This window comes from Sceloporus occidentalis, unplaced genomic scaffold (genome assembly GCF_023333645.1).
Source record: "Sceloporus occidentalis isolate IW3139 unplaced genomic scaffold, rSceOcc1.0.p SCAF_362, whole genome shotgun sequence".
Taxonomy (NCBI): Eukaryota; Metazoa; Chordata; class Lepidosauria; order Squamata; family Phrynosomatidae; genus Sceloporus; species Sceloporus occidentalis.
In genome coordinates this window covers 378,886-398,460 of record NW_028317342.1, presented here as the reverse complement: position 1 = coordinate 398,460, position 19,575 = coordinate 378,886, and the positions used below count along the sequence as shown (strand labels likewise).

The 19,575-nt window shown below is 43.1% G+C and overlaps 1 pseudogene; it reads right to left on the bottom strand.

The window, feature by feature from the left end:
* Nucleotides 1-5,201: 5,201 nt before the first annotated feature.
* LOC149273635 (tumor protein p53-inducible nuclear protein 2 pseudogene) lies at nucleotides 5,202-6,040 on the bottom strand (annotated as a pseudogene).
* Between the last annotated feature and the right edge of the window lie 13,535 nt (nucleotides 6,041-19,575).

Sequence of the window (19,575 nt, the reverse complement as noted above, 5' to 3'; positions counted from 1 at the left end):
AAATCATCAAAAACACGCTAAATGAGAAAAATAACGATCCTTTGGCAATGAAAGGATTAAATAATACATTTTTAAAAAGAAAAAAAAAAAGTATCGTAACCCTTTCAGTGCAAGAAGGTGATTCCCTAAGCGTAGGGAAAGGGCCGTATTCTGGTCTCGCCCGCTAAATATTTCTTGCTAGTTCCCTAAAGATGTTTCGCTATTGTAAGGCATACGATGGATAAAAAGGCTTCACCACCAGACATTTAAGGGGTGAAATGTTTTTAATTGCACTATGCTTTAATACTGAAATACCAGCTACCCACACGCACACACTCGGATATATATATATATATATATATATATATATATATATATATATATATATATACACATACACTACACAAGGGGCTGGGAGTGTCCTAAAGGGTTAAACATCTGGATTTACTAAAATATTTCATAATTAAGGATTGTCCCAGAGGAGAAGGACATATTTATTGCAAAAAAAAATTATATATATATATATGCAACTAGAAGCAATGGCGTGTATTGATTTATTTAACCCATTAGTTAAAGGCGATGTTCCAGCTTTCTGTAAACATCATTCTTAGAACTGTTTAAAACCGGGCTAAGAAACGCTCTAGCGTGTCAAATTCTGCTACTTTTTACTTCCTTCAGGAAAGCCTAAATTTAGGCAGCGGTGCTACAAGACAAGAGGCCAGAGAGGTTAGAAAGCAACATAGCAACCGAACAAAAATGCTTTTCAATAATTTTTTTCCCTCCGTAATTAAAGCTTTTGGGAAAATAAATGATTTGCTAAAGTATTTAATGTTAGAACGTACATTTCTATGGATGCAGAACAGCGCTTTTATGACCGACCCTCTTAAAAGCTAAGGGCGGCGAATCCTCCGTTTTATTTTACATATCGCTTATAGTTATTATTTTTTTCCTCAACTCCCCTAAGAAAGATCACAAATATTTTAAAATTTATTTACCATTCAGCACTTAAAAACCCAACATGCAAAATAAAAATGATAAAGGCACATGCATTTAACATACAGCTTTTATATATGCATATATAGGTGTGCATATATATATATATATATATATATATATATATATATAATTCTAATATTGCTGCAACAGATTTCATCGTACAAAACAGGATATTAGCTGCTTTTTCTAACAGGATATAGTTTACTATTTATTCGTGAAATTCTATACTAAAATGTCATTCAGCTCTTGACATACTAAAATTATTATTTTTTTTTTTGTTCATCACATTTAGCACCCAAAATAAGACATATTTTCTATTATCCTATCAGGTTTATATTACACATTTAAGAAAATTAGCAATAAACGTACTTCAAAGTAAAGTATCGATTGGCAGGGATGACGTATTTAACAGATGAAACAGCACCATTGTGAGTTATACTTTTAAGTAATCATCTTACAATCAATGAACAGTGACCTCTGCTTATTGTACACGCTGGTTTACTCCTGCCAGCATTCTGGTATTAAAATGCTATTTTGGTATGAAGGATAGTTATTATAAATGTTCAATAATATCATTACAACTATGAAGTCCCCCCTCCAATCGGCCCGCACATGGATCTTTCCAAAACGGAGCAGTTTGATTGGTGCAGATAGTTGTCATAAACCAATAAACTCTCTCCACTCTTAGCATGTTCTATTAATTCATACTTTTTGGGGACATATTCAGACACAATAACAAATTAAACAGGTTAATTGCTTGTGAATTAAGATAATGATTTTTTATTTTTTTTAGTTTTATCTCCTAATGTATCCCCAAAACAGCCCGGAAAAATAGATTATTATTTCCTGATTTTAAATCTAACAACATGTTTCAAACCCAAAGTTTGTGTCTTGAAGCACGTTATACAAAAAAAAAAAGCACAAAGAACTTTCCAAATGTGTTTTCCGATCACAAAAATCTAGCCAATTTCCTATTCTCACTAAAGTTATGATATTAGCAGAGTATTCTCCGAATCTTTTAATTAAAGGGACAGCAATCTACGTTCCGTAGATCACATTTAGATAATCTAAGATTATCTCTGTAATCTATGGATTTCCTTGACGGTGATTTCAAGCTGTCCTCTGAAATCACCAAGAACTCATCTTTAATTTCCAATGTGATAATCATTTAAATTAAGTGTTTTGTTTTTTTTGTTATTAGTGTTTAAGTGCAAGAAGCGTTTAAAAAAAAAAAAGCAAAGCATTGACGTTTTTTTAAGATGTCATGATCAATTTTGCTGCTTAAAGTCTATGGAAGCAATTTTTATATGATAAATAAAAAAAATAAAAAAAAAAAAAGACATGCAGATACAGAAAGACCTTTTCAATAGCAGTTAGGGTCCCTGAGTGCACACTGAGTTTTGAAATTGTCCACACATGCTCACAAACCTTAGAAAAATATGTTCAACTTCCATATTTATCCAAACCTTTAAAAAAAAAACAAAAAAACCCATTTACGCTTTAAAACGGAACACACAGGTTGTGCAAAAAAAAAAATGCTAATACACCGAATACTCACACATGCTTTTAAAATGATCGTAATTATTTACACGTCGTTACAGTTGTAAGCACCTTTTTTTTTTAGTGTTCATATACACATCTGAAGAGTCATAACTGGAAATAGTGGGGGGGGGGCATCGGGGTCATGCTGAATATACTGAGCATTTTAAGGGTTCTAGAAGCCGAGGTGAAGTTAAAGACGGTGGTAAAAACCTTTCTTCAGTACAAAAACCCCAAATCAGGACTAATGCGTGGTGTTCATCAGCTACCAAGAATATTATTCGCTTCACTGTGTTTCACATAAACATTAAAGTGATAATTCATCAATACAATATATTAATAGTGGTGCCTTTACCAAGGTTCTTCTAAACAATACATCTGTAGGGCTGAACACAGCTACCCTCCACACACCCACATATGAAAAATACTTGTTTCACCACCAAATTGGAATCGCCCATGCATAGTGACCAGAAGATCCTACGGTCAAAAGTTTGGACGGCACAGCTGGCCAGAGGAACCCGAGTTCCGCTGTCAAGACTATTTTGACCAAGATGGGACTGTTGGCAGCGTTCCTATGTCTTCCAGAACTCCCTGACTACAAACACTGGGTTTTCCATGAAGTACCGTGGCCTGCTCCCTTCAGATTATCAGGACATGTTGGTACAGCGATAGACAATCGGGTTACCCCGTATCCCAAAACCCAGAAATCATCTGAGCTTCCGTAAACATATGATCGAGGTGCTAGCTGAGGGCTTGCAATGCTCCAGCGCAGAACTCCCAAAATCCTACACATGACCTGGGCTGCCACATTGTTTCTTCTCACCGCTCTCCTCACCAGAATTCCCAACAAAACTAAGATAAACGCGGCTCTCTTACCAGTTCGGGATGGCAGGAAAGTATAAAAAAAAAGGCTCAAACTGACCAAACTGATTTAGGAAGTGCAGGAAAGAACATGGGCAGCGTGGCGCCAAATTAAATGCTTAACAAGGAGTTAAAGTTTAAATCGGGAAATTATTTTGTTTAAAACAAATTATAGTAATAAAATTAATCAAATGGTGGCAATAACCATAAAATGATAGTAGGATTTTTTTGACTTGTGTTTGAGGTGAAGAAGGTCTCCACCTCTGTAGCAACCCAGCTTTGCAATCTCATTTTCATTTTCAACCTGATCCTTAGAAAGTACCCCCCCCATTCGTTACATCGTCATGTTCCTGCATTCCATGCCTTACACCCTTTTGTTACGACTTACGCTTGCCATCCTCAACCTACAGCCCCCTTTCTCCTTTTGCGAATCATTGCAGCCCTCACTAGCACCTACACAGGATTTCCCCTCCACCACGCACACTCTAAACAGTGGTCTTCATTTCTATCTCGCATCCCTTCATTTTTGCCCAAACACTATGCAGTGGAATCTGTAACTCTCAGGGGGCTATGGGGGGGGGGCGTTTTAATGATGGCAACCAGCAAGCTTGATTAGAAGCAATAGCACCTTTTAACAAAAAATCCACAACCGAGGTTTTAAACTGAAGACCTCATCGTTTCAAAGAGTTTCTGCCAAGCGTTTGCAGAAACAGTGCACTATATAACTTAAACATACGCGCTCGGACACTCCAGTGCTGGTGGGTGATTTCTGTGGACGTATTAATACTTTAACTGTACTGTCTGGAGTAATACCCAACAGGAAGAGGCTAATGGGAAAGAAGGAGTGTGGGAACATGGAGAAAAGATCAAGAGGAAGAACAGGCGAGGAGAAGACATCTTATGTATACATAGCAAGAGACTGGTACGTAGAGCACATTAAACAACCCGTAGAACTGCAAATGTATCGTTCTAGAGTAGCTTGAAACTGCCCTGTTCTGATTACCCCGGGCCACGTTTGTAGATGATTTTCTTTCCATTGCAAACTGGGCTGGAAGCCATCAGAAAGCCGGGGGGGTCAACAGATTCAAAATATGTCCTCTGTGAATGTATACATTTGCTTAGACGTCTGCTAACACCATAGGTTGCTTACTGTGCTTTACTGTACTGGATTCTGTTTCACCCGTGTGACCACAGACCTCGTATGCAAATGAAGCGATGCGTCACTTTAACAATTTGCATGAGGGGTCTGGCTGGTGAGGTTGCTGTTGGGACAAGACTTCACAATCCTGCCAGCTCAGAGGAGAGAGAGAATACCTCAGGCCTCATCACCAGGGCTGGTTTGTAAGATCTCCTCAAGCGCCCAGTTGGATCAATCAGTTCTAGGCTTTTGATGGATCCACCTGCGTACAGAAACATATACAGACGCTGAACATTTAGGACGGTGTGAACCTGTTCCATAGGTTTGAGATGCTGTTGGACTAAATCCTTTGCCAGCCCCTTAGGCAGCTGGGCAGTAGTAGTTCACTTACCAAATGGAACAGCCCTAGTCCAGGTTACATCCTACAGCCAATACTGTTAATGGAGACTCATTTAAAGATGTCTACCAGTAAGTAGACAGATTCTCCTAACCCAAGCTAGAACCTCTGTTTTGGTTACTTGCAGAATCCCAAGCAATAGGATGGAAAAGGAAGAGAGAACAAAGGTGACCATGAATATGGGATATGAGGGCGGTAGAGGCAAGATACGGTAATGCCAACCCATGAGGCATGACAGGAGAATTGGGGTTAGGGATAATGCCCATGTTCCTGTAAGCAGCAGGAACAAGTTCAGTGGTTGCACTGGCGCTGCCGTGGCTGGCACAGGAAGGTGCGATGCTTGATGGCAGTGCGCTCATTGAAATGCCGTGCCAAGTTTTGCCTCTGCAGACTCTTGCGGCTGAGTTTGCGTCTGTCCACCGCTGCCTTGGCGCGCTGCAGACGGGCGGCCTGGCCAACTTTCCCCAAGATGGCAGCTTTGGCAGAGACGGACGTGGCATGGTGAGGTGTGCGTCGCTCCACTCTGGTTTTGGACGGGGACCTGAAAAGGTGACATGATAGGTGAGCAGCTTTTTAAATCTTTGCCCGCATATTATCTGAATAGTAACCAATTCCTCGTTTCATCAAAGATTCCTAGTGGCCACTTTCACCAACAGAAGCCACTGAGCAACTGATAAACTCTCTAACATAGCCTCCTGCGTTAGCAAAGATGCATCATTTCCATAGTAGCAAATCTTAATTTATTATTGATGTTATTATAATAAGCTGACCATCAGAATGGTCTAATTCTCTCGCTTCTACATAATGCAGCATTCTCTTCCCCGTTAATAACGTTCTTTTAAAGTCTACTGCCATCTCTGGCACCTTTTTGTAAACCGAGGCGTTGTGACACCCTACTACACGTCTATCTGACACCCTGTTATACTACTTACAGCTTAGTCTCGTTCTTACCTGTCTCTGGTTATCTCGGAAGTGTCTGGCTCCACCACGATGCTTCCGCTTGTGATGTAAACCGACATGCTTGGGTGTTCTATTAGGAGGTCTTCCAGCGGACTACTTCCCACCACGGCATGGCCCGAACCCTCTGCGGTGAAACAGGGGGGAGGGGTAACAAACCAGCTCTCGTCCATCGAGTGGGATGGGTGGGGTGGGATGGACCAGCCAATCCTCTCAGCTAGAGAGTGGGGCAAAGGGCTGGGAGTCCTACTGTCTCCTTGGCCAATTGTCCCATCATCCTCTCCTGAGGTGTAGGTATCTGATGTGGGGTGGTGTGGGTGTCAAAGTAAGGGTAAGGGTAATCCATGCCATAGGTAAAGAGAAAGATGGGGATCACACGCATACATTTCCAAGGAGAGGGGTAGGATGGGAAAAATGATAAGGAAGGCATTATTAGTTTAGGAAATAACTTCACCATATTGGGGTTATTAACTCCTTAGTAACCCATTAGTGAACAACCAAGGAAAAAAGCTACACACGCTAGTAGACCCAACATTTTAAAATAGGACCTAGACCTCACTCAAGGTCATTTAAGGTGTGTCAGCCAACGGGATAGTCATCTGAATTAATCTGAGGATGCTTAAGCAGAGATATCTTTCAATCCTGCCCTGGCAGCAGCCCATGAGATCTGAGATTTGCACGTCTGTCCGTAGAGTCTTTAGACTCTCTCTCGGTTGAGGCACAGTATATTAATTCTGCAGAAACCTTAAATCCCTTCCCTGGTCTGTCAGACAGGCACGTCTGCACTAGGAACAGGGATATATACAATCGTGCGTGTTGGTCTTCCACAGAACAATATAAAGTGTCTGTAAGAGGAGACCCTCTGGGATGATATATGGCAGAGCCCTTCGGTTGGGAATCAGGATGTTCTGAAGGTATATTTTAAATTAATATAATACCCAGGCATGTAACGTGATATTAAATGAATAGTGTCCCGAGCCACCAATTATCTGGATGTGAACATCTGCTGCTTTCTTCTACATATACACGAAAGTGCTTGTAGACCACTGCTCATAGCAGCCATTTTGTCCCTAGGGCAGCCATTTTGTTCCAGGAGCGCCAGGCTGCCAGTAGCTTGTGTTATCCCAAGTTACACATTAACCAGCTTTGGCGCCAAGACCCTTTCGTTAAGGAATGCTATACATAAGCTGTGATCACAAACGCTCCCACGCACCTGGCTGGTGGAGAACAAGATGGCCGCTCACAGAAAATGTAGCAGAAGAAAGCAAATGCCCACATCAAAAATACCCACGGCAAAGCGAACATGTCATTAAGTTTATTCCCATAGGAAGGTAGAGGTTATTAGCTAACCTGGGATATCAATAATGAGCCAGCCATCATCTTCTTCCTCCGCCACAAAAGCATTGGGTTCTTTGGGTTCGTCGGCTGGTCCCTCGCTGAAGAAGAGTCGGGTGAAACGCTGGAACATGGTTAGGAGCTGCTGGGGTTGCTAGAACCTCTGGCGGGGATAATGGGAGGGTTGTAAACAAGGGGGCTCTGTAAGTCTGGAGGGGTCAGCAGAGTCCAGCGGATGGATTTGTAAACATCAGGCTTCTGTATGGCTTGGATAGAATAGCCCTGCGATAAAAGGAGAAGACATAATGGCTCGTCAATAAAGAAAATGTCCTCCTATGAATTCCCTCTCTATGGAATATAGCGTCATGGAACGAGTGGTGTGTGTGTCACAGAATCCCATCTGTAGGTCTTGTTTACGTCCCGGCAGCCTGCTCTCCTGCAGTACGGCTACTTGATCTCGCACAATATTATCTCAGGAAGAAAAATGTTTATCTTTGGAGGAAACACACGATAGGGGAGAAGTTTTTTATCTACTTGAACCAACAGTTGGACAACCTGGCCTGTATAGTAGAGGAGGACCGTGATTCAGTCCTCAATGTGGAAAGACAGGAGTCAAATCCTCAATTTCCACCGCCCGGTGTCCTTGGGAGTAAACCTGGTCCAATTATGGAAGTTGGAACCGAATTAAAAGGTGCTTTAATGAAGAAGAACTTTCAGCACATTCATAGAATAAAACAGAACGTCCCGAAACGCTTCAGGGGATGTTCCGAAGAAAGCTTTCGTACGAGAATTCCTGGGAACCGACAGCCAACTAGTTCTTATCTGCTCTCACAATCGAGTTTCTACGAAATGCATAATAAAGCATCGATCTCAATGCCAACGGAGAGGTGACATTAAGGCGCCCTGGCTGGACAACATCGACATTATGCAACAGAGCGGAGATATTTCCACACCCAAAGACATGTTCCCTGTTAGATGTGACCTTTTACCCAGTGCAGGGAGTACAGAAAGGGTTAAAACAAGTCACTGCTGCCTCCCTTTTCGGATTAACTCTTACACAGCAGGACAACCCTCCCCCATCACATGTAATACGGAGCCTTCTTTGAGATTAGCGCATGAGTAATGACCCAGAACCGGCCAGGATTAACAGGACACACCAGCAGCCGACGGAAAAAAGCTATATCTCCACCCTGCCTACCCATACATACATATATATATACACACACACCATATATACACATACATATATACACGGTACCTATAGATAATATAACGGGTTACTCTTCTATAGCCCTCCTGGTCACTTTTTAGGTTTAGTAACGTTATAGTTGGCTCGCTAGACTTCTTACTCTCTCGGACTCGGTCTGGGGTCACTGCGTTCCGTTGAGTGTTTGCATGTGGATTTCATAAAGCAGCAGATGTCCTGCTATTCTCCAGCCTACCCAACAACGGCTGTGATGTCCAGGCCTGCATGTTATGGGGTACTTTGGATAAAGTAAACACTAAGTCCTTAAACTACTTTTATTACACGGGGGGCCCAAGGCTGGCTCTATACTATAGGCCCCTAAGCAGTTGCTAGAGCGCCGCGGGTCTGGAGGAACATCACCGGGGTCTCACTGCACATAGGAAGGGAGCGATGGGTGCGAGAAATCATGGGGTCAGCCCCACACCCAAAATTAGGCGATGGAAGGGAATCGAGATCTCAGATTGTGTATCAGGTCCAGACCTTGCGTTGCTTTTTATATAGTCCATAGGAACAAGTCTGGACTAGTCTGGATGATCATTAGTAATGTCATGGATGGTGCAGAGAGATTTAGCTTTGTGACATTCAAATCCCTGCCAAGCTCCAGCCTACCCCGGTGCAATCCGAGAAATCCCACAAACCGGCCTTTTCATTTCTTTTTAATATTCTCAGTATTTAGTAGAGCAGGGCCTCCTGTACCGAACTGCATTATGTGGGTTAAATCAATATTAATTCTGTATGGAATCTACCGGCATAAATAAATTACAGGTAAATAAGCCGACCTTTGCTTTTTACTTCCAGAACGCCATGGTTTGGTTTTTTTTAAATAATTAAGGCCCTTCGGGGCCGACCTTTTTCCCTACTGTGGCACAGTAAGGGTTAATGATTGCCGTGCATCTTGAACCTTTTGCATTTTCACTCAGACAATGGCAGGAGCTCACGTTCCATACACACAATGACAAATATGCATGCGCGTGCCAGCGCTCACTCAACTGGTATGTGAAGATCTTTAGGGGGCAAATATCTGTGGGATACACCCCGGGGGGGCGCACAGTGTGGGCCCAGGGCAACAACAACCATATTCAAGCCAGAAGCTGTATGTAAATCAATACACTACACCGTGGGCCAAGAAACAGCATTCGTTATAATTCCCATCATCCACAGCCATCCATGGCGAAACGTTATAGGAATAAATAGCGACATCCTTGCACAACAACGTACTGAACTACGCAGAAACCTAGATCATGTTTTCTTCCATAGGCACAGCTTCCCGGTGCAGGCGGATATCACGTTACATACAGCGTCACACAGAAGCGATACACGGCTCGGCTATACGACTCCAACAGCGTCCACACGTATAGAGCAGCCTTACATACCTGCATGCAGAGACAGAAGTCAGCCTGAGGATCTCTAACTTGACGTCCTCTGACCTTGAGAAGGTCACCTTGTAGGCTTGCCGTCCATTTGTTAGATTGCGAGTTTTGCAGGCCCAGGGTTTAGAGATTAGCACACATAGGCTCTTCTTTTTATATCATAGAAACGCACGATTTAACCTCTACCGGACGTCCCGCGGAATAAGGTTTTCGCTGCTGGGGTGAAACGTTTATAGGAAGCTATTTTTAAAGTGTCAGAATTCTCCGTCTTCCCCACCCCAGGGAGGATTATGGATGCCCTGCACCATCCCACACCGGGCATCTTGTTCCCAGGCCACATTTAGAAAGGAAGACAGGGAATCCTGGCGTTTATAAGGAGATTAGGAGCAGAACGTTATGTACTGAGGTCTGGCACCCAACCGAGACACCGAAAGTCTAGTACTGTACGCTATCTGCTCGGTAGAACATACCTGACGTTGGGCTGATTAGAACCGTGCTAGATTTATCTAAGTGCTTATTATATGGAAAAAGTGCTTAGATGCCAACTCTGGAGCAATCATTATGAACATTCTACTGGTTTCCATAGCGATTGCTCCACATTAGAATTGCTCATTACAATCATCATGAGCCTCGCTACGTATTATGGTAGGCCAACCATGATGAGCTTCTCCTGAAAGTAGACCTGATGCATCTCGATGCATAATTTACTAGAAAGCTTTCTTAGAAAAACCCCTTAAGGTTCTAGAAATTAGGTCAGCGGCAGAGCATGTCGGGTCAGCGGCAGAGCATGTCGGGTCAGCGGCAGAGCATGTCGGGTCAGCGGCAGAGCATGTCGGGTCAGCGGCAGAGCATGTCGGGTCAGCGGCAGAGCATCTTTTTGTTTTTTAATATTGGTACAGAAGCCATCCGTCCTCCACACTGGAAAATAATTGTGGGTGCTCCTTACACAAGGTGTAAGCACTGGCTCTAACTCATCCCTTCGCTAGTCGTTACGATGGGCCACGTCTACCAGGTTTCTAAAGAAAGAAGGGTTGGGCTGGCCCTGTGTAATGTATAGCTATACGTTAAACGGGGTCAGCCAAGCTCTCCCTGCAGTAGAAGCTCACTTGGGTTTGAACCTTCAGAATGTATAGGGAAGCCAACGAGCTGAAAACACAACTCTCCTCTCAACTCACCGTTTAGTAAATAAACCCCAAGATGAACATGCATTTGGTGGGACATGGAGCCTTTTAACGGGGGAAGCAGCTCTTTTCTGAGATGGACGGCCTTCTGGTGTTCTAGTCGATGTTTGTCTGTAACAGTTATCCCGCGTGTATAAACACAACTGAAACGCCACAAAGAGCTTTGACTAGATATTGACAATCACAGCAACACGACAACAGCCACACAACAAAACGGAACGATCCTCATTCACGTCAAAGAATCGTCAAACGCGAAGACGGATCTGACCCACACGACAACGGCTCAAGAGCCTCCGAGGGCTGAGAATTCCGGTTCTAGCAACGGAAATATGAAAAGCTGGAGTTCACCCCTTAACCACCATTATACCATACCTAACGAGACCTGCCATATACACCAAGTATATCCGCCCCATTGTATATTGTATGGAATTCTGGGTGCTGCTGTACTCTGGGAAAGTAATAATTTTTCCCTATTTAACCTTATTTTGTATATGTATTGGGGTCTCTATTTGTTATGCACCAAATATAACACAGGATTATCCACAGCAGACAGATCCTGGGAATACACATTGCGCCGTGATCCGCGCCCCTGTGGCAGACGTTTTTCGGGATGGATAGGGGTGACGCCTTTCCCGTGGTACTGCCCCAGCGGAAGGGGTTAGAAGGTAAACAGCTTTATTTGGGATGGCAGGGAGCAGACGATAAACACTGGGGTTATTCTGAGCACATCCCGACAGTTCAGCGGAGGACAGACGGGAGAGCGTGACGTTCAATGTCATATGCAAATTGGACGCTTGTCATCGGATCCTTCTATTTGCAAGCCTCAGCGGGTAGGATCCGTGTATATACTGAGCAAATTACTAAGGCAATGATACTCTATAGCACAGTACGAAAACAGATGATGCAGACGAATAACATGTGTATGCATATAACACATGCTTATATTCCCATCATATAGATTTTCATAAATTCTCCTTCACTCGTATCTACACCCCCGTAGCTGCCCTCACTGCTTCCCATAACCCTTTCCCTGTAACACTGTATATTAAAGGCATAAGGATGGGATCCATGGGGCAACAAGTGCTATAGGGGGTGTCTTATGGAGCAAAAGAAGGCGTTCTAGGTATGGGGATAAATGGAGTAATAGGTTACGTTATCGGTAGGGGTTATATGGAGTAATAGAGTAAGTTATAGGTATGGAGTATTAGAGTAAGTTATATGTGGGGGTTATATGGAGTAAGAGTAAGTTATATGTGGGGGTTATATGGAGTAATAGGTTACGTTATAGGTAGGGGTTATATGGAGTAATAGAGTAAGTTATAGGTATGGAGTATTAGAGTAAGTTATATGTGGGGGTTATATGGAGTAAGAGTAAGTTATATGTGGGGGTTATATGGAGTAATAGGTTACGTTATAGGTAGGGGTTATATGGAGTAATAGAGTAAGTTATAGGTATGGAGTATTAGAGTAAGTTATATGTGGGGGTTATATGGAGTAAGAGTAAGTTATATGTGGGGGTTATATGGAGTAATAGGTTACGTTATAGGTAGGGGTTATATGGAGTAATAGAGTAAGTTATAGGTATGGAGTATTAGAGTAAGTTATATGTGGGGGTTATATGGAGTAAGAGTAAGTTATTGGTAGGGGTTATATGGAGTAATAGGTTACGTTATCGGTAGGGGTTATATGGAGTAATAGAGTAAGTTATAGATAGGGGTTATATGGAGTAATAGAGTAAGTTATAGGTAGGAGTTATATGGAGTAATAGGAAGGATTTATGGTGCCATAAGTTGTAAGGTTCTGTTATGTGGAACAATATGAGGCATTAATGGGGGGGTTATATGTAGCATAGTTGTTATAGCTGGCTGTATATGGACCTACGGGAGAGATTATAGGGGTAGATGGAGAAATAGGTGGTAAGGATTTTTCACTATATAGGCTTAATAAATAAAGTTGGCTCTAAAAACAGCACCCGCTCTAACTTTCTAGAGGCCCTTCGCTTAGATGCAGAGAAACCATCTTTATATCTATTGTTTTATTTTGTCACCGCATACTGTATACTGTTACATACGGATAATATAAAGGGCAGAGAGCCACCTTGCATACTGTACACTGTTAAATACGGATAATATAGGGGCAGAGAGCCACCCTGCATACTGTTATATACTGATAATATAGGGCACCAGCATCACCCTGCATACTGTACACTGTTACATACGGATAATATAGGGCCCCAGCATCACCGTGCATACTGTTACATACTGATTATATAGGGGCCCAGTGTCACCGTGCATACTGTAAGTCACCTATGGATAATATAGGGTTTCGGACAGAGTTTTAACCTGCTAGCAGTGGAAGGCACTCCGTTCCAGCCGGATCACTTGAAAGGTTAGTGTTGGGCACTGAGGGTGAAGCGCAGGGAAGGCACCTGGCAGTAACGTGAATTTCCATAGAAGGTCTGAAATCTCAGGCAAATTTTTTCCACCAGATGACTCCCCACCCCCACCTTACAGTCTCCGGGGTATGTACCAGACCTGGATTAAGTATTTGCATATTGATAGACGTGGGGACAAGCCTGGAAGAGGAAGGAGGGGATGTGCGGAACCGGTAATGATGACAAGCGGGTCGAATAACCAGAACCTTCAGCTCCAGCAATATCCACAATCCGAAAAAAGTTAACTCTTCCTCTGCTGAAGGAGCCCACATTCCTGATCCATTAACATACAGAACACGTTAACGAAAGGATCCCCCTTTACGTAAGAGTGGGGTGTTAACGTCAGTAGGCCACGGATACACACAGATTAGAGGCAGAGCCCACTCAGGGACAAGGAGAGGCTAAATGGTGAGAGGAGGGAGAGGCTAAATGGAAAAGGAGCGAGGGGGAGGGGGGCAAAGAGAAGAAGGATGAACTATCGAGACAGGAGAAAAATAGTATACAGCAAAGGAAGGAGAGAGGGAGAGGAGAACAGCAAGAAGAAGGGAGTGAGAGAATCAGAGGCCGTGACAAAGAGATGGAGATACAGCAGGATGAATAAAGGAGTTAGGGGACAGATAAGGGGTGACATGAGCCAAATCCCCCCCCCTGAATTTAAGGGACGGTCACCCAGAACACATTTTTGCTGATGTATGTACACACATCAGACATAAAGCTGCCCCGAGATCCTACCCTCTGTCCCCCCCCCCCATCACTAGCCTCTATTGTTACCTAATAGGTCATTTGCTGACCACCAAGTGTCAGACGAGCCGGATGCACCTTGTAGCCTACACTTTAAAAAAGGCCTTTTCATCTAGCGACAGCTGGTTCTGCACAGCAAGCTCGCGGAAAAGGCCGACACTGAAATGGTTAATTTTCAGCTTGCTTTGTGCCAACAATGTCCCTAAATAGGGTCCCCTGTTTTCACTGGCCCTTTGTTTGTCGAACCTCCAGTACAAAGACTTGACGTAGAAACAGACCATGCTACAGCCTCTCGGTCTAACCGTTTCTGTGCCAGGGGTCATCTCGCCCTCTGAACACGATGGTGTTCAGATCTATCCTGGGCGGCGCTCAGAGGGTTAATGGTACAGTAGGAACAGGCCCTTTACCCTTCAGAACCTGCTGTATGTGCTCCTGACTGACCCTTTCACCGATGCAGTGTAGGTGTAATGAGATTAGCACACATAACAGCAGCTATTGGTATTCATAGCACAGGAACACCAACACAGAGCCCTCTAAAGGGTTAATACCGGCAAGATGATGTCACACGTAACCCTACAAATTAACCCTACAAATATATAATTATCACGTCTATCGGCGAATAAACACATTAAACATATCGTTGTGATAAAATATGGTGTATCTATGCATATCTATATAACCCATCATTCTCTGTAACATTACGATACACTGTATGGAATAGATACATTATATAACATATTATATTACATATGTATTAGTATATACAGTACGGAGAGAAAGACAGGAGAGATTCTGTCAGTCGGTCACGTTTAAGATCCAGGTGTGTGTATATATATATATATATATATATATATATATATATATATATAGTAAACCTTACCTTCTTTTGCAGTAGTCACTGTATACAGAGAGAAAGTCCAAGTCAATATACAGAAGCCCAGCTTGAGGTAGGTGTACAGTGCCGTATACAGTGCAGGCTCTGCCGGCTCATCTCACTGCTCAATCATTAGAGCAGCTTCAACAGCTGACGGCTACGTCACAGGTCCCCAACCCCGCCTGGCCTGTGACATCACAGCCACCCAATTGGTGAGGGGGCGGAGACTGGCCCCCAAAAAGAGGGGGGGGGTGGGCTCCGTCTTCTGCAGTTTCGTCATTGGTAGGAAGTGTGGATTGGCGCAGCGAGTGCAATACTATAGAGAAACATTGTAACCGCTTGTGTGTTTATATCAGCCTGCAATTTCATGGCTCGTGTGTATGTCCGATGTATAAGCGTCATTCATTTATATAGCACCATCATATTCCGCAGCGCTGTACAAGGGTCAACAGAACAAAACAAGTAATGCATTGAGTAAACAATAGAAACCGGAAGAATATATGATACATACGTGTAACAAAAATAACAGATTTCAGTAATAAAAACGTAAACACCAAGCGTCACAACCGATAACAAACACAGTCCCCCTTTATATTTAGAAAAACAATGAGGGATTCTGGGCTTTGGTTCCTTCGGCAGCCTAAAGAATTCACGAATTCAGATGTCACGCGGTTTAACCCTTTTAATCTTGGATAACAACTGGATATGGACCATTGTGAGGGTAGCAATACGGCACCTCAAGAGTTAAGAAAACAAAGAGCAGGATGGCTAAACATAATGGGAGTTGCAGTTCGACGGTTTTAAAGAGAAAAACGCTCCAGGGCACACAACCGGAAAAACAGCAAATGCCCCCAATACCCTGAAGATCGGAGCTTTTCTTTTATTGTTTATCCAACACTGTGGATCCCGTGAGAAATCAGAGGCTTTTTTGGGGTCAGGAAGGAATTTTCCTCATTTTAAGGCACAACTGGAAATCGCTTCAAAGTGGGTTTTTCACCCTATTCTGGGTCAGCAGCAGCGGGGTTGAACTCGATGGACTTGTGTCTTTTGTTTTCAACCTAAATTGCCGTCACTATGTTAACGTCCCCGCTCCCCTTTTGGTGTTTTTTCAGGACAATTAGGGTTTTCGTTTGAAATAATATTAATACACATATTCTGTTTAGGGACATTCACAGTGAAACACCCCACACTTAACCTGAGCCGGGCTCAAAATTAATTTTATAATTTGTTATAATTATTTTTTATTATTATTCTATTTTTTTCTACTACTCTCACAGGAACACGCCTGTTTTTTGTTTTTTTTTAATTTCATAAAGCTCAATGTCTGATGTCTTTTTTTTTAAATTGTAATTATATTTTCTCAGGGTTCGATGCTTTCGCTGGATCACTGCTGACACCGGTAGAAAGGGAATTCCCAAATGATGCTCCTGCTGACCGGTGGCCCTCGTAACCACTTCTTACGATGTAATAGGGGGTTTAACCAGTTCTTATGTGGATCTTGCCTTTCCCAGCACACCTGAAATTCAGCTGATGAAACATTTTTTGTGCTGACTTTTCTGCACATGTTTTTTTTCTATCACAAATTAGCCAAGCGGGTCGTAATCAGCATGCCCGCCGGCTCTCCGCCACGCAGAAAGCAGCAGAGTAAACATAAAAAACATGGGAAAAACAGCAAAAAGGGAGCCAAACATAAAAAACATGGCTTATTATGCAAGACAAAAATTACAAAAACTTTATGCCGTCTTTAAGGCTTTAAATAAAGCATCTGCCGAGACTCCACATACTTTACATGTCTTGGGCCTTTGAGTCATGTTTTACAACTTGTGTGCCCCCGTTTGGGGACAAGCGCTCATTTCTGTCAATCTCGTGTGTGTGTGTGTGTGTGTATATATAGCGATATCACTGGGTTTCATTCACACTGTTCCCCCTTTACCCAGTCTCACATGTCCATCCAAACCCCCTCTCCATAGCCCTCCACCCATGCGGTGTTTAATTGTGTGTGATGTCTCGTCATGGAGGGTGGGGTACACCGTGCGTATCTGCGGCTGATTAAATAATTCCTTGTGGTGAAGTCATTTATTGCAGTTATTGCCTTCACCGTGCCAGATTTATTGTCTTTCAATAATAGCAACACTCATTTAACAAACACAAGAAGCACAATTCAACTGGCACAGCCCGTGCTCAACAGAAAGCCAGATATGGCCAGCTGCTTTACATTAGATACAAACCCAGCGCTGTCTGAGCCGGTCCTAATAATCTGCAGTCAGGGGGTCCCTGTACATTAAATACAAACCCAGCACTGTCTGAGCCGGTCCTGATAATCTGCAGTCAGGGGGTCCCTGTACATTAGGTACAAACCCTGCGCCGTCTGAGCCGGTCCTGATAATCTGCAGTCAGGGGGTCCCTGTACATTAGGTACAAACCCTGCGCCGTCTGAGCCGGTCCTGATAATCTGCAGTCACCGTGTTGCTTTACATTGGCTACATACACAGCACTGCGTGAGCCGGTCCTGATAATCAGTAATCAAGAGGCCCAAGTCTGATAAACTTGCCCATTCCTCAGTGCATCGCATGTTAAAGCCAAGTATTCACCCATTACATGTGACGGGATATAACCGTTCCCAACACGTTATTAGCAACTAACTTCTATGTGATTAACTTTCCAACATGCGTCTGACATTTCACGCTGTAATTTATGATGTCACTGCCGATTCAATTTGTGATTAGTCACTAATTTGTTAACGATTGCATAAAGAGTGAAATCTTCCAGCTGAGGGGTTGGTACGGGGCAGTAGAAGGGGCTACAAGGCATATCAACCCCTCCATCTGTTAAGTCAAAGAGATTGCCGGGGGCATGTTAGGCACCATGGAGCGTCCTTAATGGCTACACGTGTATGGGGCAATAAGAGTATGATGGGTCATATGGATCACTTGTCTGAGGGGCTTCTTTAGAGAAACTCTAGGAAGGTCTTTGAAGAATTATACAGCGTTTTAGGTCTTATGGCTGAAACAGACAATTTAAAAAATGATAACTACATGTTTTCTATGTACCGTACATGCATCCCATGATTCTGCGATCCCTGTCCAAGGCATAAACAATACGGTTATGCAATGTGTTTATAGTCTTTGGGGAAGATGACTCTGCTGTCATCTCTCACGCGTCGCCCACAGAGATGTATACGGCTGACACAAGGAATCTGCCCTGAAGGGTTATTAATAACATACAGAGAGTATCCGATCATTATCCATCCACTGTGATGAACAGCGCTCGTTCCATTTTCATCGGTAACTCTTTAGGACACGTCAGTGTTATGGAACTGATCACATGTATAGATCATTATAATAAGGACAGAAAGTGGTTAAAATTATCAAAACATTTTCCCTTGTAAATACCAGGGACCGGCCTCACTAGCAGCGTTCAAGGTTAATAACCACCGGTCTTAGGGAGATTTAATGGACACCTTGCCTCCTGTTATCTGCGGTTTCTTTAGCAACCACGAGACACGCAAAGGTAACATACTAAAAAAAAATTATTAGCTTCGGTAAACAGTCTCTCAGTCACAGGTAATTGTTTTCGAAGCTTTTCTGAGAACGAAAGAGATATTTAGGTTTTACGGCTCACCAAACATTGGTCTTTGGTCCAAACCAGACATTTAACTGCTAAATGTCTTTAAACGTCCATTAAAAAAAAAGATCCTACAGTGCCACGATGCTGAAATTATATTGAAAGACATAGTTGACCCAAGACGTCCAATCCACCACATGGAGGATCATCCATAGACACATCGAAACATACTCATCTACTAACTTCCTTTCAACAGGATTCTCCCCGTTACGTTATAGGCTCCTTGTTGTTAAGTTGTTGATTGGTTCTTGGAGTGTTTGTAACGGTGGGTGAGCAGAAGGCAGATAAGATGAAGAAATTGACTGCATATGATTTTTTTCTTTCCAAGGTCCAAAGGAATCCCGCTGATTGGCAAACAGCCGCAGGTAGTCTTCACATATGAATATAATCAGGCGGAAAGCTATGAAGGGGATGGTATTACAGTCCCTTTAGACCTCTGTCAACATTTATCACCTTGTTTTGACCCCCTAGAGTATATATTTAACCCCACAGCTCCCGCAGACCCCTGTACAGATGGACGATAAGGTGCAGCATTGGGTAACATGGATGGATATCATGGAGGCAACGAATATCCAGCGTCTGCCAGAGATAAACACGGCTGGGAATGTGCTGTTCATCTAACACATCACACGCAGACACATTCACACATGTTGTATGTTCACATACGCACACATATATATATTACACGCACACATAGACAATTCCTACATGTAAAAAAGTACACTCAGAGCATTTCATGCAAATGCACCTCCATCTCCCATGATCCTTTGGTGGATCGCATTAGAACCCTATAGGACGTTGAAGCTTCCGCACTCTGTGTTGGAACGGCGGCAACCACAGCCTTTAGCGCTAGAGATTAATGTCACCCAATATTATTTACACAGCCCTCTTTGGGCTGGACCC